At 46.4% G+C, this 24,951-nt stretch overlaps 1 protein-coding gene across 1 annotated transcript in view; it reads right to left on the reverse strand.

The window, feature by feature from the left end:
• LOC146784501 (zinc metalloproteinase-disintegrin-like VLAIP-B) overlaps positions 1-24,951 on the reverse strand; it is a 3,966,015-nt gene that overhangs the window by 2,615,038 nt on the left and 1,326,026 nt on the right. The gene's annotated exons all lie outside the window — the stretch shown is intronic.

The raw sequence follows: 24,951 nt of genomic DNA on the forward strand, positions 1-24,951 counted from the left end.
TTCGAGGTGGATACTGCAGTGGATTTAGGACGTATAGAAAGAAAGGACGATTAAGTCGCACCTCTACCAGATTTAATTCTCCCCATAGACATATATGTCGCAGTAGAAGAAGCGTTGGTTTTTCGAAAAATCCAGAAGAAAAATGTTGTTTGCATCGAAGAAAATGCAAAAAGGTCGAGACGGGGGTCACAAGGGTAGCAGATAATGGTTTTACCTGTTTCTGGCCAGAGTGGTGTGTTTGTGACAAGATTAGTGAGTTGCGCCAAAAAAGAATGCGTGCCAGAAATGGAAAATTATTAAAACAATCTAGTGACGCGCTACACACTTTTATAGATAGAGAGTGCTACTCAAAGTTCTGCCAGATATGATATCGTTCACATTAGTAGGAAGTTCTTCGCATATCAGGTTATGAAGAGATGTTCAGTGACTGTAAGAAACTCCAGGAGAACCCATGTTGTTCAGACAGGAAGGATGATGAAATTGCAGGAAAAAGAAGGAAACAACAATAAATCCAGCAAAAGAAGTTGTTAAAGTTGCAGCATGATACTGGAAAGAAGAATATGCAGCGGTGCCGATATCGCGTTGAGCACGTTAGATTTACAAAATGACGGCCGCGAATCCTGGTACGGAGACGCGCCGCACATTTGTAATAAAATTCACTTCTATTGGGCTTACCGCAACTGCAGAAAGTCCTCATTGGAGTCCAGGCATTTTTAGAGAGAAATTGCCTGCCAGTAGAGAACTAACAGTGCGGTCCAGCCGCTTGTCGCTGTGAAAGTCCTCCGGTCGCGGCTTGGAGCAACACTAGGCGGCCACCATTTCCTCCGCCGCCAAGCCACGCCCCCGATAATCTGTATATTGCTAAACAAAATGTCACTCAGACAGGTTGGCATTATCAAGATCTGACAGTTTCTCAAGAGGCGAGTATTTATCCTGCATGTTGTCCAATAATGAATAGTACTGACGCTTATTTGTATCTGAATTATTCTGGATAAATAGTATACAAAAATATATTGTGTTTAGGAAAAAAAGATGACCCTAGTATGGAGGACAGAAATAATAGATATGCTCCGTTGGATTATCAGGGTCTGCTTTATGCACACCCATGTTTCTATTTTCTATCAAATGGGACCTATTCTAATATGTACAACAGCACAGTGGATGTGGCCTTGGGAATGGTGTTACCTTGCAAGTACAGTAAACCAAATACAAGATGGGTAAAAAGAACGTTGACCAAGGAATTTTGTGAGGGGGTTACCGATTTGGAAGTTAACAATTACAGTAACGGTATTACTTTTGGATATATCCTTTCCTCTATTATCACATTTGGAGGCACTGCTATGGCTAGGGGTGAAGGGGCTAGAGAGTATTTTCGGTGTAAAGATATGCGGTTGATTTTATTTTAGCCAAGAGCGGTGTTGCATGCGCAATAAATAGAGAGCAGTGTGTGGTCGGCATCACGAATATGGAAAGGAATATCACTCAACATATTTTAGGCATTTTGGAAAACGTTCGAGGAATGGAGAGCGGTAATTGGAGCTGGTCTTTATTTGGTGGTTGGGGTTGGATTCTAGAAAAGGCTATATATTTAATTGTCCTTTTAATTTGTTGCTGCGTTTTGATTCAGTGTCTTTCCTTATGCTGCTCATACTGTACTACTTATCTCTCTCCCAAAAGGATTTCAGTTCATCATACTAATGCAACTATAATGCTTCAAAAGGAGCTTGATACTATCATGCAAATAGACGGAGGGGTTTTTGGTTCAACTACTTCTCTTGCAGGTTCTATTCCTGAAGCCACTTGTACTGCTAATGTTTAGTGTCATTTTCTTTTCTACGTTGGCTATGCATATATACATATCTTCCTACCTGACATATTATGGTCTGTATGACTGTATTTTCCTCTACTGTTAGAATTGGAAAGACCCTTAGCTGATAGCAAGAATAAAGGTGTCTGTATTAGCTTATAAATGCTAAAAAGAGGGTCTGTTAGAATTGAAATGTGTTAATGCCATATTACTCGTATTTTACCCGATATTATGTTAGCATTTATGTAGCTAAATCATTATATATTCTTGCTGTATGCATAGGCAACTAGTAAATGCAGATGTTACGTTAGTTAGGTTGACAGATGTGCCACAATTTTACCACTCGAAGACGCCATTTTGTATTATAATCAAAACTGTTATTGATCATTTACGAGAAATGGTCCATGGTAAGTTTTGTTTCTTCAAAGCTGAACTTTGCTCATTAACGCATGCCTTTTCTGTTACATAGAGGCCTTCTCCCACCTGTCTGATGGGAAGGATAAGCCAGACAACCTTGGGCAGTAGATAGCTTGTGCCAGGCTGCTGAATTGAAACTTATGTTCTGTACCCCCATTGTATTACGACAGCTACCAGTGTTTTTCCATAGGAGATGGGCCTTTGTGGGCTCCACAACATACATAATGTAACTTTATACTTGTTAGAGTCAGCTCCTCATCAACTATCATAGGAGGCTGATCAAATCGGACTCCACTTCAGTGTACTTTGTGAATAAACTAGTTTGCTTGTATTCTCTACTGCGTCATCGGCTCTACATTTCTTAGAAGGCTAGAGGAGGTCGAGAGTGACCCAGGTGGCCCCAATCGGGTCACTTCCTTCACAGTATCATGGGTCTGGTGAGGTCACAACTCTGCAGTTAACATGGCAAAGTACCCTGGAAAGAAGAAACATAGAACAGAATCAGGAACTCAGGAATGATGTGGCTTAATGTTGCTAACTGGCTCAGCTAAAGCATAGAAATGTCAATGTGAAGACAAGCTAGTATTGAGTGTAGCATTGTACATGTCACCTGGAAAATTTGATTAAGCTACTTAAGTACAAACCTCATAATAATTAACATACACTCTGCAGCATACATACACATTGGACAACAGCAACACACAAACAAACAGTTTGGGGTTGACACTTCTCATTGAATACTCACATTCAGGTGAAGAAGTTCCTGGATAAGTTGTTGTCGATAATCCCCAACATCATCCTCATCATCATTGACATCATGTCCCAAGCCTGGATCCTACCTTTCTTGCGGATGCGGGTCTCTGTCATTCAGTATTACTGGAATTTCCTTCAAGGTTGCAAGGTTGTGGAGTATGCATGCAGCTGTGATAATCTTGCACACCTTCAAGGGGCCATATTGCAGTGCTCCTCCTGTGGGATCCAGAAACCTGAACCTTTTTTTCAGGAGACCAAATGTACGCTCAACCACTTGCCTCGTACGACTCTGTGCCTCATTGAACCGCAACCAGGTAATGGTTGGGGTATCCAGAGCCACCTACACGGAAAACAGAAAAAAAGTTTAGTTGTCTGACAACAGAGCACTATCTGACAGGCAATCAACAAACACTACAACATACACAAGAAACATCACCTACCAACAATCCAGGCATGGTCACGTTGTGGCAGAGACATCATATAGGGGATGACGCTGTTCCTCAGGATGTAGGCATCATGTGCCCAGCCAGGGAAACATGCACAGACGTGGGAGATCGACATATCCACCAAACACACCACCTGGACATTGATGGAGTGGAAGTGCCTCCTGTTGCGGTAGAGCTATTCCTTGGCCTGTGGCTGTACCAAAGCAACATGGGTTCCATCAATTGCTCCAATGATGTCGGGTATATGTCCCAAGGTGTAGAATTCACCCTTGATGTCAGATAAGTCTCATGGTGTTGGAAACTTGATGTACTGTTCCAGGCGATGGAGCAATGCCTCCAACACATCACGCAGGACATGGCTGAACATCATCTGTGACATTCCACCAGATGTTTCTACAGCATACTGGAAAGAACCAGTGACGAAGAAATGTAAGGCAGCCATTACCTTTACCTTGAGGGTCAGTGCAGTCGGATATGTGCGACCAGCCATTAAATCTGGTGTCAACTGCTCCGCCAACTGTTCAATTATTGCCCTGGTGAAACAGTATTTTTTAATTTTGTCACGTTCCTCCATGGTCTGCAGGTCTGGTAAGATACAAACATAAAAGATAACATGCATCAATACAAACAGAACATAAAATATGAGCTCAAAATATAGCATAGAACAAATGTAATGTGCGCCCAAACCTGCACTTCGCCCTCCATGAAGAAAGTGGAGCAAAATCACCAAGGAGCAGCTCAACTCCACCCTCAACCGCAATGCCCTGCCACCTTGACCGACCCCAACCTAGCAGCAAAGAACTCCACAGATGGATCTCAAATGCACAGACGAGCCTGCACCCCTATGTAACCCTGACAAACAGCGCCCCAAGAAGGCCACCTGGTCCACCACCGACCTCCAAGAATCCAGACGCACCTGCAGACATCTCAAGAAGAACTGGAGAAACAGCAAATCCTCAGAGGACCGCACCACCTACAAGAACGCCATGACAGAATACCACTAAAGCATCAGATCCACCCGAAGGACCTTCATCCAGAACAAGATCCTCGCCAACTCCAGCAACTCCAAGAAACTCTTCAACAGCATCCAGGAAATCACCAAAACCCCCAGCGAAACCACGGACATTACCCCCTCCAAGCACCTCTGCAACAAGCTTGGCTCCTACTGCCATCAGAAAATCAAGGGCCTCTACGAGAACTTTAACGACCAAACACCTGACTCTGAAACCACTCCCCCCTCCAGCAATGCCAGCCAGCCTACCATCTCCTCCTGGACCCCAGTCACCACCGAAGACACCATATCAACCATGTAAGGCATCTAGTCAGGAGCCCCCACAGACTCCTGCCCTCCTGAACATTTTCCACAGACCCGCCGCCACCATCACTCCAGGACTACAATGCACATTCAATGCCACCTTTGAAAACCGGTCAGATGTCACACTGGCCTTACACATGATATTGTGGAATATTCCATTCTCTCCATTCAAAAGAGTGAGTCCATGTATCTGACTCTGCAAGGGTGACAACACATGCCATTCACTATCAAACACAGGAGGTAACTGGTCGAAACATGGCTGCAATTGCAAGGTATGATGTTAGGGGCACATTCACAACAGTTGACATGTGTGTAAACGCTCTTGACTATTCCAACTTGATGGCTTTGTAAACCATGTGTTTGATGCATCACTGTCAGATTCAGAGATATCAAATATGCTTCATTTTGTAGTACGTTAACTAAATGTGATGGTAAACAAGAGCAATGTAAGCTGTACAAAGTGTGCAATATGTCTAAAAGAAGTAAGGGACATTCAGACTTGGCCCATACAAATGGGGAGTTCTAGACTCTAGACGGAGAATAGAAGCCGGCCGTGAGACTTTTCAGTCCCGGCAAAACGAACGAAGAACCCCTACAAGACAATACATGAAATACTATTGCGGTGGCTTTGGTTCTTCAACAATGATCATAGCTTCTGTGGTCATATAAGGTTGGACCCGGACACCAGTTTAGCGGACAAGGCTGGGTCCTGTTTTAATTATTTTAAATCGAGTGATCCAAAGATTATTGATAACCTCTAAGACCCTCTGAAAGGGAGGAGACTGTGTCCCCCCACACAGAGAAATATAAGCAAGAGGTACTCTGTCCTTAGAAGTTTTTACTGTCAAAGGAGAAATATCATAGCCTTCGATCTACCCTAAAACAGATTCAATCTTTTGGGAAATTTATTATACGTACCTTCGTAGCCTGAAGAAGGTGGTGAAATATATGATACCACCGAAACGCGTCGCTCTCTCTCTTTCTTTAGACTTATAGGAAGAAATTTTAACAACGATTTGCTATACTAAAGGAAGTTTGGGGTCATGAAGGCATTGGCACAACTTTGGACTTGAACAGAAAAAGAAGACCAAATGTTCACTGCACAGCCACTTATGAACATTACTATCTAGGTTCATGTACTGTCTAGCGCCTTTTGATATATAATACATCGTTGTATACTCACTTCCTTAAAGATTTTAAGATTCTCCCTGTTGTCATGTGGATAAGATGTTTTTAATGATTTTATAAAAAAAAAAAAAAAAAATATACTATATATTTTCCTTATATTGTATTTTCGGACTCTGTTTGGTGCAAGCATTTAGTTCAATTTGAGTGAATGTGAATGTGAGTGACTTTATGTATGCTTCATAAAGAAACCCAAGGGGATCTTTATTATTTTGACATAGTGTCTTTTGTCGGTGTCCTGTCCCCTTTGGTGTAGTGGGACCCCTCTCATTTATTTTTGGCACCCTAGCTATGCCTACCACCTTGGTGTCTCCGTAATAAGAGTCAGCTGTGTGAACTTGGGGAGAGGAGTTGGCCTAATGGCTATGGCGCTTGACCTCAGACCTGGGGAACTGGGTTTGAGTCTCGGTAAAGACGCTGAACATCTTGTGATTCTGGGCAAATCACGTAATCTCCCCGTGCCTAATAAAAAATCAATGTGTGTCCTCATGTAAAGTAACTGATGCTATGTAAAGCGCTCTGATACCTGATTGGATTCGGGTCACGTTCGCGCTATATAAAACACTGCAAAAAATTAATAAATACATAAATAAATAAAAACTGACAGTAGAGAACCTAAGTTACTGGACAAATGTGCACAATCACTGTTATCTGTGTGACATGACTCATGCAATGACTACGCAATGTGAATGTTTGACAAGGAAGACATTTGAGCTGTGACATATGAGCCAATGGTTCCCAATTTGATGAGTAAGGATTGCAGAATGGATACCATGCCGCAATTCAAATGTGTGAATCCATTTCCCATTGTGATGGCTAAACTCTCTTGCAGGAGAGGAGACAGGTATGTCAGGACACAAGACCATCAGGAGCAAAAGACGATACATGCCCTGCTACATAGTGCAGTAGTTAACCTTGTGGTTGTGTAATTTGATGTTAATATATGCAATGTTGCGGATAACATCATGTGGGAGTGAGCAATGGTTAACCGCCAGACTAACAAATGCAATGTATGTTAATGTAGCAAAGGTAATAGCACTACTCAATATGATTTTTGGGGGGACCAGTGAAGATTTGTGATGTTACCTATGTGTCAAGTATATGTGGATGACTTATGTGATTCTTTTTCATTCTTGTTCACAGCATCATCAGGCGGCAGTGGAGGAGACAATGCCACGGATGTGGTGGGAGCAGTACGTCAGTCTGGGTCTAGTGATGATTTAGAGGAGGAGGGACCCAATGACGGAGAGGGTGAGGGGAGACTCACTGGGGCAGCTCTGCAACTACATCCACAGGCTCTGAAGCAGATCACAGCTCCAGTGAAGACTCCCATATGGTGGTGGCGGAGACACTGACTGCATCCTCAAACTCAGAGTACACTTCCGCCACCACTCCCATCTCTACCCTCCCAACTGCTCCCAGTCCTAGTGTCCGTGGCTGCTCCAGTGGCAGGGCAGCCGTCTCCTTTGTGCAAAGCACCTTACCCTCTGACCTTGTCTCCCCTGCTGCCCTCAGTGTGTAGGCCATTGATATACTGAGGCAGATCTCTTTGGGGCAGACAGTAGTGCTGAATGTCCTCCAGGTGCATACCAATCACCTTACCCAAATGGTATCATTCCTGGAGGGCATTTACTTGGATATGTCTGCCCTACACAGATCCAATCAGGCTCTGGCCTCCACACTGATGGCAGCAATGTCCCAGTTCCAGCAGTCCCTTCCCCCTCCTACCTCTTCCCCATCCACACTCCCAACTACCCTCCATGTCCCAAGCACATACATACACAAACATGCACATACCCCAACAGCCACACGCAGCACACAAACACACAGACACTTGGACAAACTCCCACACGCACACTCAGGAGACAGATAGCACACTCACCACCAGGGACTTAAGAGCAGATGACACACATGCATCCACGGACACTCCACAGACCTCAGAATCCTCTGCCTCCATACCCCCACCCTTTCCTCTCCTGTTCCTCCCTCAGCCCAGGCACCCCAACTTGTCACAATTGAATCCTTCCTTACCCAAACCTACAACCCCCCTCCTAAGGAGCGAAAATACCTCCCCCCTGAGCTGGTATCAGCATCTGCCTCCACCCCAGAAGAAACAACCCAAAAAAAAACCTCTAGAAAATCCCCCCAGTCTCAGAAGAAAAAATCATCTCCAGCAAACTATACTTCATCAGACCTGCCCAGTTACCTATGTCCCAAAAACGATCCCCATTCACGACAAACCCCTCAAACATTTTAAAATCCCCAAAATAGTTAAGACTACCCCATCCCCACCTCCATCTACCCCTACCACTACAGCTGCCCGCCCATCAATTAGAGCCAAACACTGCAGTGGAGCCACCCCCCTCAATCAGAATCTACCACTGCAATGGACCCAACCACCCCTCCAAATCCCATTCCTCCCAAAATTCAACCCAGTCCCCACTAGTTTGTACGCTTTGGTGCCTGGCATGCCCCCGAGATGCCCCTCCCAGGGGAGATGACCTCTTGCAGTTTGAGTGCTGCAAGAGTCAATGGGCAAGTTGTTTTGGTCCATTGGGTATAAGAACATTTATGTACTGGCCATAGGCCTTCTGTGTAGTAAGTTTCTGCCTTTTCATGCAGAATACAGCCGGTTTCAACTTTTGTCTTGCAGATATCTGTTTCCCAGAATAAAGGTTGTAGTTAACTGTAAATCATGTACAATTAGTAGTGTAAGTAAAAGATGGTGTTAGTATTGCAGGGATAGCATATGGTCTACGGAGTATGTTCCCTTTGACAGTATGTTGTCAATAATGTTGTGTCTACATTTTGTATGTGTCATCATCCACATCTGTTTTGGGTATGAGTGTGACAAGAAGTCACAAACCTTTACTCTTTTACAACACAATTGCACATAGGTCATGCTAACACATGTCAACATATTGCAAGTGTCTCACAGTGCAACAGTTTGGGAGACACATGTTGCATATGTCTGTGATGTGCAGAAAGACATCTGTCTCATCAATACACCTGGATACATATTGAGTTTGACTACATGGCAGTGACTTTGGAAACGCCCATGTACACAAAGTGATGTTACAATACTTGTATGTAACTTTATAGTGATTGACCCATGTCTGTGTCTTCTTCAGATCTGATAGACTAGTGGCAATGACAACCTTGCAACAGGTGGCATGCCACTGTGGGCAAAATCCCTTCATGGCTGTGTACTCATCTGATGCATTTCCTGAGTCTATGGTGAGTGTAAGGTGAGCAGTATTCTCACAGTCTGCTGACCCTGTTGCCTCCATAGAACTTCACTTACTGCAGGGATTCTTGTTAGGCAAGGTGTGTGTTGTCTTAATCGTCCATTGCTTTCTCATTTATAAGTCAGTCATGCCATCCAGCTTTTGATTGGTGACATTACATGTATGGTGTTTTTGTCTGTCCAAGCTTGGGATTTATATTTACAACCACACACCAGTCGAAGTTGACCATATGAATTGTGTGTAATTTGTCATTTGTGGATTACTGACAATGGGGTCAATTAAAGCTATGATTGATGCTGTTCCAGGTCACACAGAGCTGAACTATGAGTGCTGTGATGTCTGTTGGATTGCCAAGGGCTACATGTGGTAAGCCAAGTGTACAGTGAGTGCACAGAAAGGATGTGTGTCCGTCTGTCTACTGCGCAGTTGCTACAGGATCAAGAGTCACATTAAAGGCTCTTAGTTGCTACACGGGGGAGGATGTGTTTGTGGGAATATGCTTCCTGACTGCAAATGTTTTATCAAGGGTTCATGTTGCATGTGCTGAGCTTGCATAAACAACGGTAAAGGTGAGAGTGTCTTGTCTTTCAAATTTGGGGTTGGAGTGGAGATTTATACTTCATGGTGGCAGGACAAATTTAGTGATTGCCTGAGAGTGTAAGGTAGGATTTGCGTTCATAGCAGTTCTTGTGTAGGACATGAGGTATCCACATTCACCCTATGTGATTGTTCAAAGATACAAGGGTGTGATTCAGAGTATGCAACTGGTTAAATCCTGTGCAAGGTATGGTATCAATAGGTAGCTCTGATAGGTGTAAAACCACTTAGACAAGGTTTTATCCTGGCTGGAGATGAGAGCTGTAGTCTATGCCTCTACAGTGAGGGATGACTGTAACCGGGTAGTTACAATGAGTAAGGAAAGCTATTGATGTGCATAAGTCAATGCTGGTATGGAGCATGGAAGTCATATGTGGATGTGACAGGGCCACAGTGAGACAAGATTAAACTTGTCATTTGTGCCAAAGTGGATAAGTGTATGTAAAGAGTATACATCAGATGTGTAATTTAGGGTGCTGAACAGTGACATATGAGGTGCTGTGTGGTTGATGTATGTTGTTTTCCAATATCTGGAAGCATCTGTTTCAGAAATGACAATCTGTAGAACTTAAATAGAGTATGATGGGTGTCCGTTCATATGCAAATGGCTGAGGACATATTCATTGAGCAATGTAAGTGTCTTGTTGTGAGATGTGGTAATGTGTTAAGTGAGCATGTCAGAATGGGCTGTGATACTGCACGTTGTGAAATGAGTGCAGTCCAAGACATTACTGAGGGTGCAACTGGTTATGAGAGTCATCCATTTGACATGTTACATTTTACGTTTGCTGGTGAGGTGATTAGTACAGTACATTGTGTACATGTCATGTATGTGTGTACATAGTGATGAAGAGTGGTTCTGTGAATGTAGATGTTGAGGTAAGAAGGGCAGTGCAAGTGTGAGTTTGGGAGAATCCGTTTTGAAGTGTTTGAGTACACTGATTGAGCTTGTGAGGCAGGCATACTAGATGCACCAGAGTGTGCTTATGACATGCTTGTATGTGTATGATAGTTTTGAGAGATGAGCATGTACTTTGAGGTGGATGTGAGAGGGGTCATTGCCACACAAGTGGAGATCATGCAGGCCATGAAGTAATGTTTAAATGTACATATGTGTAGATAATGTGTATGTAAGTACGCATAAACAGTAGCCTGATTAACTATGAAGATATAAATGTGTTTGCTGCAGCTTGCTGTCTGCCACTGAATGTTCATGACTGATTGTTGTAAAGGCCGCTCTGAATACACTGGCATATGCAAACCCTATTATCCTCACAGGTCAATTTGACTCCACCTAGCTTTGCCTATTCTGAGCTGTGTGTGGGCAGCTGTGTGGAGTTACCCTTTGTAGGTATAGTTGTAGTCACTGATTGTTAATTTTTGTCCTTGCTTACTGCCTTTTGATGGAGGTGGTGATTGCTTGTATTCAAATGTCATGATGCTGGAACAATGGATGACAGGCCATTGATTAGAGGGATATAGCACCCTCAAGTAAGAAGTCAGTGATGTGTGTTCTGATGTGTGTTGTTGGCCACCTGGTGTCAGACTACTCCAGATACGCATCCCCACACTTCACGGTAGACTACACATGCATGGTTGTGATTGGCATTCTGACATTGTAAGTTCAAGGTATGGGGACACCAAGGGAGATGGACTCATTGTGATGATATATCTGGTTGTGCTTTCGTAAGCAAATTGCACTGTATGCAAACACACATGTGACACTGGAACATTACACCCTGTTCCAATAAGGGTTTTCATTGTCAATATTTTGCAACCTCTAATCGGGTTCTGCAAGGGTTGTGTGTGCCCATGGGTGCTCACATTTTGCACATTAGACACTGCCCTAGAGCCTGAGTGCAATATGTCTTTGTAGAATGTCTCCTTGACATTTACATAGATTTTGAGACAGTGTTTCAATGCCAAAATGGGACATAGCAGATTTCATTCTGCACATATCCCTCATCCTCACAAGATGTACCCATATCCCCTGGCTTGTGGATGGGTATGTTGATTGTAATTTGGAGGCACAGGTTGAGCCAACCCCCCTGGCATCCTTACCAGTGATGGCAGCTTATCTTACACAATAGGCTGTGCACTGGACCCTCCGACACTGTTGGTGGATCTTACTTCCTGAGACTCATGTGTACTCCTACTACTCTGCAGGACACAATCTGCAATTCAACATTGGATTTATTCTTGCGGCACACACTGCAGCCAAAGGAGCTTTTATTTATTTTTTTTTTTTTTGAAAATTCTTTTTATTGGCATTTTGAGGTTTAAACGTACATACAGCGTGTGTCGCAGAGAGAGTTGTGGTACATAGGTATTAGAGTAGACCTCCGTCAACATAGGGAGTACATCAATATCTTGTTCCGTGAGGATGTGGTCTGTGTTGTAGCAGAGCATTGCCATATAGGGGAACTGGGGGAGAACTGAACTGGGGTGTGCCATGGGGTGTGTAGTGTTTGAGTGGGCGTACGCGATGGGTCCATTATTGCCTACTCGACAGTGCAGTTGCTGCTCGCTCAGGGGGAGGCGGGTGTGTGGAGTGATGTGGGGGGCCGTTGAGTGTGATAGAGTGACGAAGACGGACCCGACTGGTCCGGTGATGGCACAGGGAGTAGTGGTGGAAGATCCACTGTCTCAGGAGCCTGTATAGCAGAAGGCTGTACCGTGTTGGGGGTCTGGATGGCAGTGGCTGTGGCTTCCGGGGTCTGGGATTGTCTGAATTGGTACAATAGGAGCGCCCATTCTAGGGAAATAGGGATTTTGCGGATACCTTTGGCTTCTTCCGCACGGATTACCTCTTCCTCAGCAGCTGCCCATTTAAGAACCGCTCCTGCCCATGCCGCCAGCGGGGGTGCAGCCAAAGGAGCTTGATGCAGATTTTCTGTGAGTGATATTCTCCAAAGATGACTGTGTACACATACAGATTGGGAGTTGTGTGCAGCGCACAAAGTTGACACCTAGTGACTGTATTCCACCTTGATGTTGTCCCATGCTTCTTTCAAACCCAAGATGGATTTTGTCTGTAAATGATTCAGAGGCGAATGTGACACTACCAATTCTAGTTTGTTAGGAGGCACTGAAATCAGTACAGAGTGGTTGGGTCTGTGGAGTACTGTGTTATCTGGGCCTATATCCTCTGGGCTTTTAGGTACACAGAGGCATCACAATGTTATACTTTTGTGAGCACATTGGAGTTCAGTTGCCCTGCAATGTTTCAGTGTGTGTTATGATGGACTCATGCATTAACTTTGTGATACATACATATATGTGGTTATGGCAATTCCTGTTCTACTGTCAAAAGTGTGTTTCTAATACTATTTGGTGGGCTGAGTGTACCTACCTGATGATGACATCCCCTCATTGGAGATGCCTACCATGCTAAGGACCCAAAGTCGGATTGGGATCAGAGTGATGGGTGGGTGGGGCAGAGACACTGCTTCTGTCAGTGTGCAAAGGTGAGTATTAACCAAAGGCTGTTTTCCAGCCTCAATTTACTGCACAGCTGGTGAGCAGACATCATACTTGCGCCACATTGCAGTGGCCTGGTGAGGATTGGTGAAGTTATTAAGTCTCTTGGTGTGTTTTACAGAGGTCCAGAACACTTTGGGCCACAGGTGACCCTGGTGCACAAGCCCATAGATCAATGTCAAATTTCATACATATCCCATCCAAGCTTATGCAAAACACTTTCTGATGAAGGTCAACACCCATGGGCTCTATGGGCTTCAGACCCCCCGTCATATGTGTCGGCCCAGGCAGAGACAGGTTCCCCACACACACATACAGTCCTTGAGCTACAGTGTGTGGCTCGTCTGTCATGTTTGCTCATCAGCACCTGAGTATGTAACAGGTTTTTTAGGGGCCATTTACTAGATGATGAGGCTAAATGTGTTTTTCAACAGTCCCTTGAGCACCAGCATCTCCACTCTGCCCATTCCTTAAAGTTGCCAGCTACCTTTGCTGCCACTGAGTGTGAATGCATTTCCTGCAAAATGACCTTTGTGACTGAATTGCTGGAACTATTGCCACCCCCCCCCCCCGAAAATTGCCTCTACATAGCTGCAAGTATTCCCCCAACCCCAAAATTACATGTTGTTTTGACCCGGCTTTCTCTTATGTTGGCTTTCGCTAGCTAGTAGCATTATTGTGTAGGAGTAGGTGTCTGACTTACTATCTGTGATGACCGCGTCGGTTGGGGTTGTATTATTGATCGTAGATGTAGAGTATAGGAATAAAATGTGCAATGGGATACACGGCTGGCCAGTCTCGGTCACAGGAATCATGTTGTGGTGCGATTTGGAGCTGAAATGCCCCCCTTATGGACGCTCTGACGTGTTGGTTGTGGCTTTCGATTCAGCACATAGGAAGTACACATCGTACTTGGGTGTTCAGAATCGGACTGGGAAAATGCCTCTGGACGACTCCATTCTGTGTATCTGGAGGCTTCTTGTTAGATAACATGAAGACGAAATTGGAGTGACGGAGTCATTTGGTAAGTAAAAGATTTTGGGCATCGTACTGTGCCATTTGGTAGAACCGGATCCCAGTACAAATCGGTTGTAAGATCTGACTCCGGACAGCTCTGGGATGGCCTTCCTAACAGCATCGAAATCGGGCCCTTAGTAGAACAGTTCACATATCATATCATTTTTTTTCCCATGTTAGAAGCTCAAATCCATAGAATTCTAGTTCTATAGCGGATTTAAAAAAGAAGGACATGCTAATAGAGACATCAGGAGAACTCAATAATTGCAGGTGAAACAGGGCTTCTCCACAGTGACGGTGCCCTGACTTTATTAATAAGGACTTCAGAAAATACTTCAGAGAAAATTTGTACAAGCGGCAGAAAAAAAGAAAGTGCAATAGTGCCTGTTCAGATTTCTTATCGCAGACATAGCATGATACATCATTCGCCACGTTGTTAAATACATTTTTAGGATCAATTCTGTTTATTAACAGTCCACACATTTTGAACACAGCATGCCGCCTACAACCCAATGCGGGCCGGCAGCGCACACACAACGATTTAAATCGAAGCCACTGATAACACAGCAAGTCGCCTACAACCCAACAGGGCCAGCCGCGTTCATTCAACATTATGGATTCCTAGCAACAGTAAAATAAGGAGCATAAGAATGACTGAGTTTTTAATAAAATGGGAAACAAAAACGAAGAAAGGAAGAAAAGGACAAGTAACCCCTCCCTTACCCCCCCCTCTCCCTCCTTCCAAACTGCTACCAGTCAGGGAGATGAGCAGATAATCTGTGTGTCCCTTATCTGAGACTTCACCAACGCCACCACTACCAATACCCATCAGCGCTCAGAGTGAGAAGATTCTGGGATCAAGTGTAGGATGTTTAAGATAAGATGGACAGGACACCTCTCGGAATTCTTTAGAGAGAATTGAAATAAAAGGGGTCTATAGCTCTGAGTAAGAGGAGTCCTCTGGCACTACCACCATGGACAACTGTTCCATCCCCAGAAGGAGCCACAGCTGGTGCAGCCATGCTCTATGATATGGTGTTTTGCAGGTCTGGGCGTAGTTCGCAGAGTTTCGCTATGTGGAACTCCTCGAAGTGACAAACAAAACTCTGCGGAGTTCCCCAAGGTATGGAGTGCAGTGTGAACAGCCATTCATGCTGATCTTCCTGCCGCTCTAATAGAAATTCTACCCAAACGACAGCTCGCGCTTGCCAACTTACTGTTCGCGAGCGCAAGTGGTAAAAAACTCCACTGCACTACACGGAGCGGAGTTATCTGCACTCCGCGAGTTCTGCAGAGCGCAGAGTGCCGAAAACTTCGCAAACTCTGTGAACGGAGCAGAGTTCACTTCCCAGGCCTAGACTGTTTTATCAGTACCCGAAGATGACAGTTCGGTGCGTTCAGTGCAAGAGCCATCTGTCTCCTTTGCAGGGAGAGCAGCGGGAATGTCAATGCATTTAGGAGCCCCAAGATAGTGTAAGCTGGGAATCGTGAGATGGCAGTGTTAAAATCGATGTCAATATCATCCAGGAATTGTTCCCAGTACCTGGTCAATTTGGGATACTGCCATAGGAGGTGGAGCAGGGTTCCAGGAATCCCACATCCCAGCCAACAGTCTCCCGATTGGTCCTCATTCCATCTCCTGATGCAGCTCAGCGCATAGTACCAATAGGAGATTATTTTATATGCCGTTTTGGTGTTTATCACCGTGCGTGCTGTGTGATGGACTCTGTAAAAAATATCCTCCCACTCTTTGTCTGTGTCTGGTCACGGGTCGGTTGAAGGAGCCCAGCCTTGCCCAAGTAAGCATAAATCTCCAAGACCAACATCTTATCATCCATTTCAAGAAACAACCATTTTGCAAATGGGGTCATCGGTTGACTCTCGCTCATGTGCGCATCAGGACTCATCACCCAAAGGCGTGATTGCATGAATGCGAAATCATCTTTTTCCAACTAGGAGTAATCAAGCTTAAGTTGGTTGAACGAGATCAGCCCGTCCAGATCAAATTGACAGCTCATTCGCTTACTGCCCCCATCTACCCATCATAGGAAGCTACCCTGTGCCAACCCAGGGGGAAAGTCTGGGTTAGCAAAAAGGGGGGACATGGGTGAGGGGATCGTGGTAAGGCCAGCTATAACTGCCTCTTTATCCCAGACTTTCAGAGCCACACACATCACAGGAGATGAGTAGAGACCCAAAGCCCTATGCCGACAAGGCAGCAACACCTCCTTCCATATGTGGGAGGCAGCCACAGCCTGATTCATAAATACCCAATGCTTCTCAGAGAGGGGCCAGTTCCACTCTATGAGATAGCGGAGCTGTGTAGCCAGTCCTCCCTTCTTTCTCGTACGATGCAAAAGTTGTTTCTAGAGTCTAGGTTTCTTACCTCCCCGAATGATATTATTGATGTCCAATTGAAGTGAATGAATTGCACCAGGTGGTGGGGCCAGCAGAAGGGTTTGTAATATATAGAGAATATATAATATATAGAGGGCATGGGGAAGGATGGTCAATTTTACCACTGCGATTCGACCATGCCATGAAAGGGGTTACCATTGCCAGATCGCCACTTCCTTATGAGTTTGAGTATTCAGAGATGCACAGTTTGTTGCTGCAGTCTTCGAGAGAGTTTGTGCCAAGGCTAGGTTGAGATAGGGAAGGTCCTCAATGACCCATTGGAAAGCAAACCTTGCCTAAAAAGTATCTCTTTGCATGATCGTTGTGCCTTGTCTATGAGATGACAAATACGTCTAGTGTTATCGCCACATTGGCGAGAGGGGATGAAGCCTGAGAGGTCTGGGTCAAAAAGTCCTGGCATAAGGGGATTGAGGCGATGGACCAAGATGCTTGTGAAGAGTATTGCATCTATGTTCAGCAGTGAGATCCATTTTGGGTTGGGTCCTGTAGAACTCACGGAAACGGACACCTCAAGCATAGACTCCGAGAGAGTAACCGAGTCAGAGAAGGAGTTAAAATGTTGTGTGAACAAAGCCACTAGATCGGGGAAGAAGGTTTTGTAAAATGCTGTACTAAATCCATCTGGGCTGTGGGATTTCAGGGGTTTCATTTGGGCAATGGCCGCAATCACCTCCTCCACGCGAATGGTCCTATCTAAGGCTTCGGCTTCGCCAAAAGGAAGAGGAGTGAGGATCGCACTATTGAGATAATCCTGGCAGTTGATGGATGGGCCATCCAATGAAGATTACAGTGCGGCATAAAATACCTGAAAAGGAGCAGCAACACTCTCAGTGTCCTGTACCTCACTCCCCAGTCCGTGGTAATTGTCCATACCGCCTGCATACTGTTTGCTGCATAATCGGTATGCCAACATACGCCTCCCCGGCCACCAGCCAGATAGAATTTGTGTTTAAGGCGCAGCATAGCATACTCAGCCCGGTCCAGACCGAGCTGCCTTAGCTGTAAACGTTCGCTCTTCAATCCTCTTAAAACCCTAGGGGCGACCGATCGTTTGTCAATAGTCTCTAGTTCAGAGACCCTCTTTTTAAGTGATGTTCTTTTATCGCATCGCCTACTGTTTCCATCCGCTGCAAGTGCAATGAGCTCCCCGTGAGCAACCACCTTCAGGGCCTCCCATACAGATGTTAAAGCAGTCGCCCCATTATCGTTATTTGACAAATAATCCTGGAGAACCTTCTGGAGTACACTCACTGTTGTGGGTGACTGAAGCATAGTGTCACGAAGCTGCCATCCATGAGGCTGCGAGGTGAAGGGAGGCATGTGTAGGGTCAGAGTTATAGGCTCATGATCAGGAAGCACGGGGGGCTCAATATTAGTGTCCACAACTTGGTCCAGCACAGAGGGAGAGGCCAGAAAATGGTCAATTCAGGAGTATGTCTTATGAGCCATGGAATAGAAGGTATGGTCCCTATCCCAAGTGTGGTGCAAGCACCACAAGTTGCACAAGCCAAAGTCAGATAGCCAACGGAGACCTTCAGGTGAAAGAGCCCCGGTCCGGCTGGGCCTCTGCACAGAGCGGTCCATTTCAGAGTCCATCACTACAGTGAGGTCACCCCCTACAACCACTGCCACATCTGGACACTGGAGGACCTCAGCCAGATAGTCAATCTGGAAGGGTTCTTGGTGCTCATTAGGCACATAGACTGTAGCTAAAGTGAAATGATAGGAGCCTACCTCAGCCATAGAGCCAAAAGTGGCCTTTAATCTCCACTAATGTGCCCAACACAGTCCCAAGGAAGCATTTTGAGAAGAGAATGCCTACCCCGCCCTTTTTAGTGACTTCAGAAGACCAGTATTGCTGTGGAAATAGCCTGGCTTGCATCCTGTGAACATCTTTGGGGAGCAAGTGGGTCTCCTGTAAGAGGCAGATGTCCCCACTCTCATTTACAAGCAATGAGAGAATGGCTGATCTCTTCATTGGATTGTTGAGGCCTTGAGCATTGAGGCTTAACAGTTTAATCTCCATTGTAAGGAGATGGAGGACAATTGCTAGGATCAGGCCATCCTATCTGCCAGGTCAGAGGGGGGATCTGCGAGCCAGCTTGCCATGGGAAGTAACGCCCACCACCCCAGGTATCCCTCATGTGTGTGAGAATGTGTGTTGGAAGGAAGCTCCCTCAAGAAATCCCAGAACCCCAACAATAAAAAACAAACAGAGCATATAGGTAAATAGTCCATGAAAAGTGGAAACATAATGGTGAGGCTGACAGCATTAGGCGTATCCATCAATGATATCCTCTTGGACCCTGTTGCCCACCCCCGCCCGCTGTAAACCACCCACGAATTAGGACGACAGGTCATCCCCCTAGAAGGAACATACAGAGTTGTCCATTCCGTCTCCTGACAAGGAGCGAAGAACTGTGGCTTGCTCTCGTGCAATGGTGTCTGAGTCGGGCGGTGGCCCTTCGGGGTGGATTTGTGGTGCATCCTACAACGGTTCTGTCCAGCAGGACGGTCTCGTATTGAGGTCAATTGGGATCCTCTGCCAAAGATCTTAGCTGATAAGTCATGCCCTCTAGGCGAAATATGAGGCGAAAGGGATGGCCCCAAGATTTGTGAATACCAGCGTTTCTCAGGTGAGCTGTGACAGGGCGGAAGTCCCTTCTTATCTGTAGGGTGATCACTGCTAGATCTTGGTTTAGCTGGGGTAAATGTCCCTGAAATTGCAGCGTTCGGGCTTCACAGGCTGTATGCACAGGCCTTATGGAAGATTGATTCTTTGGTTTTGAAATTGTGGACACAGACCAGAATGTCAGCTGGAGGTTGCTTCGCCGATCGCAGCAGACTCACTCGATTGTATCTGTTGAGTTTGATTTCCTCCTCCATTGTGGAGCCCAAGATCAAGTGGAACGAGGCATAGACAAACTCCTCAAAATCCAAGCCTTCTCCAGCAGTCGGGACCCCCCTTATATGAATGTTATTTCTCCTGGATCTGTTTTGAAGGTGTTCCTGCGGGTCAATCAGCTGTTCTTGGAGACGTAGTACTTCTTACTCAATTCTCTCAATTTCTTCACCTCTAGCTGTGGCGCCATTCTCCAAGGCAGCCAACCGTTCCCCTACCTTATCTACATCTCTACGCACATCTCTCTCAGATCCGAGGAGAGGTCCTTCTTCAATGCTTGTAAATCCTCCCACAGGGAGGTGAATAAGGATTCCAGGAATTCACGGGTTACTGGTCTCTAAGGGGCCGCTCTACTGACCCCAGGTCTCGGATCGCCTAGTCCAGATTTTAGCGGGGGGTCTCCCCAGCAGTCTTGAGTAACATGTCTCGTAGGATACGGTCCTTCTTGGACTTGGAAGAGGCCAAGTCATCGTGGGCTGTTCCCAGGTAGGGCTCCATGTCCAAAGCGGGTGGCCCCACTCCCCTAAGAAGCACAAAAGGGCTCCAGCCACCAGCCCAGAGAAAGTGTTGAAGCAAGAGCCCCTGCATGTAGCCAGTGCTTTCCAAGGATCACCTGCGCCAGAGTGTCCGCAGAAGCAGTGGTATCTCCACCGTGACTGTGCCACCCAGCAGGCCAAATGGAGGGGCCAGTAAGAGGTATTCCCATGCCTCGATACTGCTGAGTGATCATGAAGATATTCTGTCACTCCCGCTGCTCCAGGTGCTTTCCAACAATGGTCTTCTAGACAGCAGACTCCAGATCTCCTTCAATAGGGGTGGAAGGCTAGTGTCATCACATCAGAGTCTATGGGTTCTGCCAGCCTCCAAACCAGTTTCCAGGGAGAGGGCCCCAGTTCTGCAGGGCCACCCAGACAGGAAGTCTAATCCCCTAGGAGTGATCCACATCGAAATTGAGGGTACAGATCAATCGCCCAAGCCCCTCCAGGGTCCTGCCGCATGCACTGGCCTCCTCCCACTGCCAAGACTCGAGCATTCCACAGCCCAATGGTTAATGGTGATGAACACTCAGCAAGCCCCAGCTAGGATAGCACTCCACTCCAAAAGGGGCCCAGGATCACTTCCAGGAGTCAGGGGCCAGGACGCCACTCACGCTGACCTGGGCACTCACTGTTCCCTTCGGGGTGCGTTCCCCTCCCTCGGTCAGAAGGAGTGTGCTCTGCCACGCTCAGCCAGCTGCTGTCGTCCCAGCAGGGCTCTCCTCACCAAAATTGGGTCTTAGGGTGTCAAGGTCTGGGACCTCTGATTGCTAATGCTGTACCAGCCACCACCTTCTCACACCATCAGCAAGCACGACACCTACAAGGTCGTCAAGGGCCACAGTCAGGCATCCAGCATGGCCAGCTGGTCTCCAGGATCTTCACAGAGAGCTCAGCTGTCCCTCGGTCGCACCGTGACACAGAACCCGGCTAGAATGCGCTCTGCTCGAGGTAGGCCGCAGGGCAGGGAAGCCAGAGACGGAGAGGCTGGAGCCCGCAGGAGGAGCTGTGTGTATGAGAGCTCTGCTCCTTTGCTCGACTCTGGTCCGGACTCTCAGCTCTTCACCGGACCAGGTAGGCGCTACCCCGAGCAGCTCATGGGAAGATAGGCGAGTTAGATGGGCCTCTGTAAATAATCTATAGACGTGGCCAGGATAGAGCGACTGACCGACACATCTGGTCATGCCGCCATCTTGGCCATGCCCCCTAAATCCATTTTTAAAATGCAAAAGTTAATGTATTGTTCCTGCTCTGAAACAAAATAAAAGCAATCTGACCCATCGGGAGAGGTCTAAAGTTGAATATAAAACAGGTTCCACTGAAGCAAAGAATGTAAAATAATTCAGCATGGATAATTCAACTTTCATTCTAGCTTCTTTGCAGTGCTCAAAAAATGTGGTTTTACCATTTAGTTTTGCCAAACAAAGTGTTACTAGGATTGTTGAACAGAGTGAACAGCCCCAGGGTGTCTAGTGATTTACAGGTATACCTCGGAATAGGGGCACCCTTCTCCAGGCTGAGACAGTTTCAAATGATGTCCCTACACAATGATGCTGCCGAGTTAGTCCATATACCGACCCACAGCAATAGCGGGGACGCCTGGACCTTATCTGCAATATTACCCAGTTTGAGCTCTGAGTAAATAATATCATTTGGGGTACAGAGTGGTAATTGCAGAATTCTATGGAGAATGCTGTTTTCCTACTCCTGCAGGGAGGAACTGTTGTGTAGGCCCCAGATCCTGGCTCCATGTATGGCTGTGGAAACACACTGGGATTTGTAAGCTTTTAACATAGGTGATATAGTCCTTCTGCTTCCAGATCTTGTAAAATTGAGCACTGCACATGCTGACCTACTAAGTTAGAGGCAGGAACTATTAACCTCTTCCATGCTCATGACGTCTCCCGGCTGTCATGAGTCACGATGGGCATGTGCGGACGACGGCCGGGAGACGTCATGACCACGCTCGCGATTGGAATGTCAGCACTGCGGCAGCGCTGCGGCGGAATTTACGCCGCAGCGAAGAGGTTAAGCTGAGAGTGCAAAGTTCCCAGACAGCTAAAAATTACATCTAAATCACAAAAATCTCTAACACTAGGAAGAGCATGGCTGTTGATATTAAATCTGGTTAACCTGGATTTACCGGGCCCACATGTCATTATATGTGACTTACCATAGTTAGTCACTAAATAAAGGTTACTCATAAAATGGTCCACCAGTAATCTCAAAGCATTAGGAGTTTGTGATAAAGGACTGCATCATCAGCGTAGAGTAGCACCGGCACCTGCATGCTTGCGATCCTTGGGGTATCCAACGGGTTAGAGATCAAGTAAGTGTAAAACTGTTAATATATAAAGTAAAAAGCAGGGGCACCAGTATACAGCCTTGGCACACCCCCTTTTTAGGGAAAAATTAGCGAGACCATTCACCTTGTGCACTTATACATACTCTTGCAGTTAAATCTCGGTGTAAGGAGGGTAAAATATTCACTAAAGGGAGATCCCCTCCTAGGTCAACTAACATTGTCCACAGCTTGGTCCTATTTACAGGGTCAAAAGCGGTGTACAAATGCATGAAGGCCATGTAAATTGGAGAATGCCAGGCGTAGGTATATTTGTTTATTAACAAGCTCATATTCAAGCATTGCTCCACTGTACTAAGCCTGGGCAAAGCACTACGCTATGCTCGCGTAGTTTGCGAAGTTCGCGTTACTTTGCACTACGCGAATTGCACGTAGCACAGTGCGAACACGCGTAGTGTTGCATAGTGCTGCGGTCATTTTTTGCTTGTTCGCGGTTCTCAACGTCAAGTTGGCGACCGCGAGCAAGCAAAATGACATCCCGGCGAGACTTTTTCCTTGTTCGCGATCAGCAACATCAAGTTGGCGATCGCGAGCATGGAAAATAAACCTCCCGGCGAGATTCCTAACGCGAGGAGGTCAGGTTTCTGATTGCGAGTGGTCGCGTATGCTCGCGACCGCTCGCGATGAGAAACTACCAGTTCACGTTGAGAAAGCTGCCGCTCGAGTAAAAATCTACTCGAGCAGCAGATAACAACAGCTCGCACTGTGCAAGATGCCATTTTCAATGATTGCACAGTGCCGGTTGCTTGTCCGCACTGTGCAATCATTGAAAACGACATCTGGCACAGTGCGAATAAGGTACTACGCAGTCCGCGAAGTGCTACGCGTAGCTCGCGTAGTGCGAAGTGCACTTTGCGTAGCTTCGCACCCAAACGTGGGCAAAAACTGAATTGACAGGGTGAAAGACTGTCATTATCACTAGCCCATGTGACTAGGTGAATATAGACAGCTTTCCAGATAACTATAATCATGCTGTCTATAAGTGAGATGGGTTGGTAACATTTACAAGACTAATGGTCACCCTTTTTAAAAAAAAGGGAACCGCGCACCGCCACTTGCTTGCCGCTGTTTGCCGCACCAAGGAGGACTCTAGTTCCCAGCCACCCCTGCTTTTGCGCCAGGAGGCGCTGACATCACTCTGCGCACCCGGAGGCGCACTTAACCAACTTGCGGTCCCCGGTCCGCGGGAACCGTGCACCGCCACTTGCCTGCCGCTGTTTGCCGCACCAGGGGGAGACTCCTGTTCCCGGCCACCCTCATTTCGTGCCAGGAGGCGCTGTAGTCACCCTGCGTGCCCGTAGGTGCACTTAACCAACTCAAGGTTCCCGCTCCACGGGACGAATGTGGGTGCGCCCGGGCGAAGCCCATGCCAAGGGCGGGCCCGTCCACGCATGTCGGAGCCCGGAAGAGGCTGGGCTGAGCCTCCCCTCTGACACCCGGCTATTGGACTTTGATCACGCTGCCCAGCTCTCAGGTACTGTCGCGCCTAATCCTATCTCTGTCTATTAGCATTGCACCACTATGTCTGGGCTATTGATTGCTTTCGATATCTGGTTCTAAAATGAGTAAACGCAAAGGAGTAGCGGGCACTCTGGTTGCATTCATCATCAGGGCTGAATCACTGCTCAGCCACGAGATCGAAATGACGAAGTGGCGACTCTCATTAGATCCTTTAATATTAAAGAGATGCTCGTCATTAGGTATCTCTAATCCGGGTGACGCCCCTTAAACGTGCCTGTCTATCATGCCCCAAAGTTTGTTTTCGACCGCCCCTGCACCTACCTCGGACGCACCGCCTATGGTTGTTTCAAATGGACCAAGTACAGCCACAAGGGCACGGGTCTCTAAACCTCTAACTGAGAATAAGGTGAGAGAGCCAAAAGTGAAGCGAAGGAGGGGTGCTGGCACTCAAAAAACTAAAGCTATTAAGGGGCTCTGGTTTGCCAACTCCGAAGCAACATAAACTAACTCTGTTAGCACACAGATGGATGCTGTATCTTCTACATTAAATTATGGCATCACAGGGGACGCTGCTCTTGTCATTGTTGTGGAGACTGCTTTGGAAATTGCATTAGCTCTCATCAAAGAGTCGATAGATAAGAACTTTACCCTTCTTTGGGAACGTTTAATACACCTGGACACTGTAATGGATAATTTGAATGGTACAAAAGTAATTTCACAGTCTGATGTTATTGTGGGGGAGAGCTTGCCAATTCTAACAGAAGCCAATCTGAGCCTTAACCCACCAATTCCAACTCCCACTCTGCATAAAGAGTCTTTTTCTGATAACCCATGTGTAACATGCCGTAAAGCAAAATAACTCTTTATGCTGAAACCTAGCTCTGAGCAAGGAAACATACGGGACGTATCCAGGGAGCCTAATACGGAGATCCCAGGATCATGTAGTACTTACCCCAAATGCTTACATACCAGAACCACGCTAAGTATCCCAAGAAGGAGAACAACAG

The sequence above is a fragment of the Triturus cristatus genome, chromosome 11, assembly GCF_964204655.1.
Source record: "Triturus cristatus chromosome 11, aTriCri1.1, whole genome shotgun sequence".
Taxonomy (NCBI): domain Eukaryota; kingdom Metazoa; phylum Chordata; class Amphibia; order Caudata; family Salamandridae; genus Triturus; species Triturus cristatus.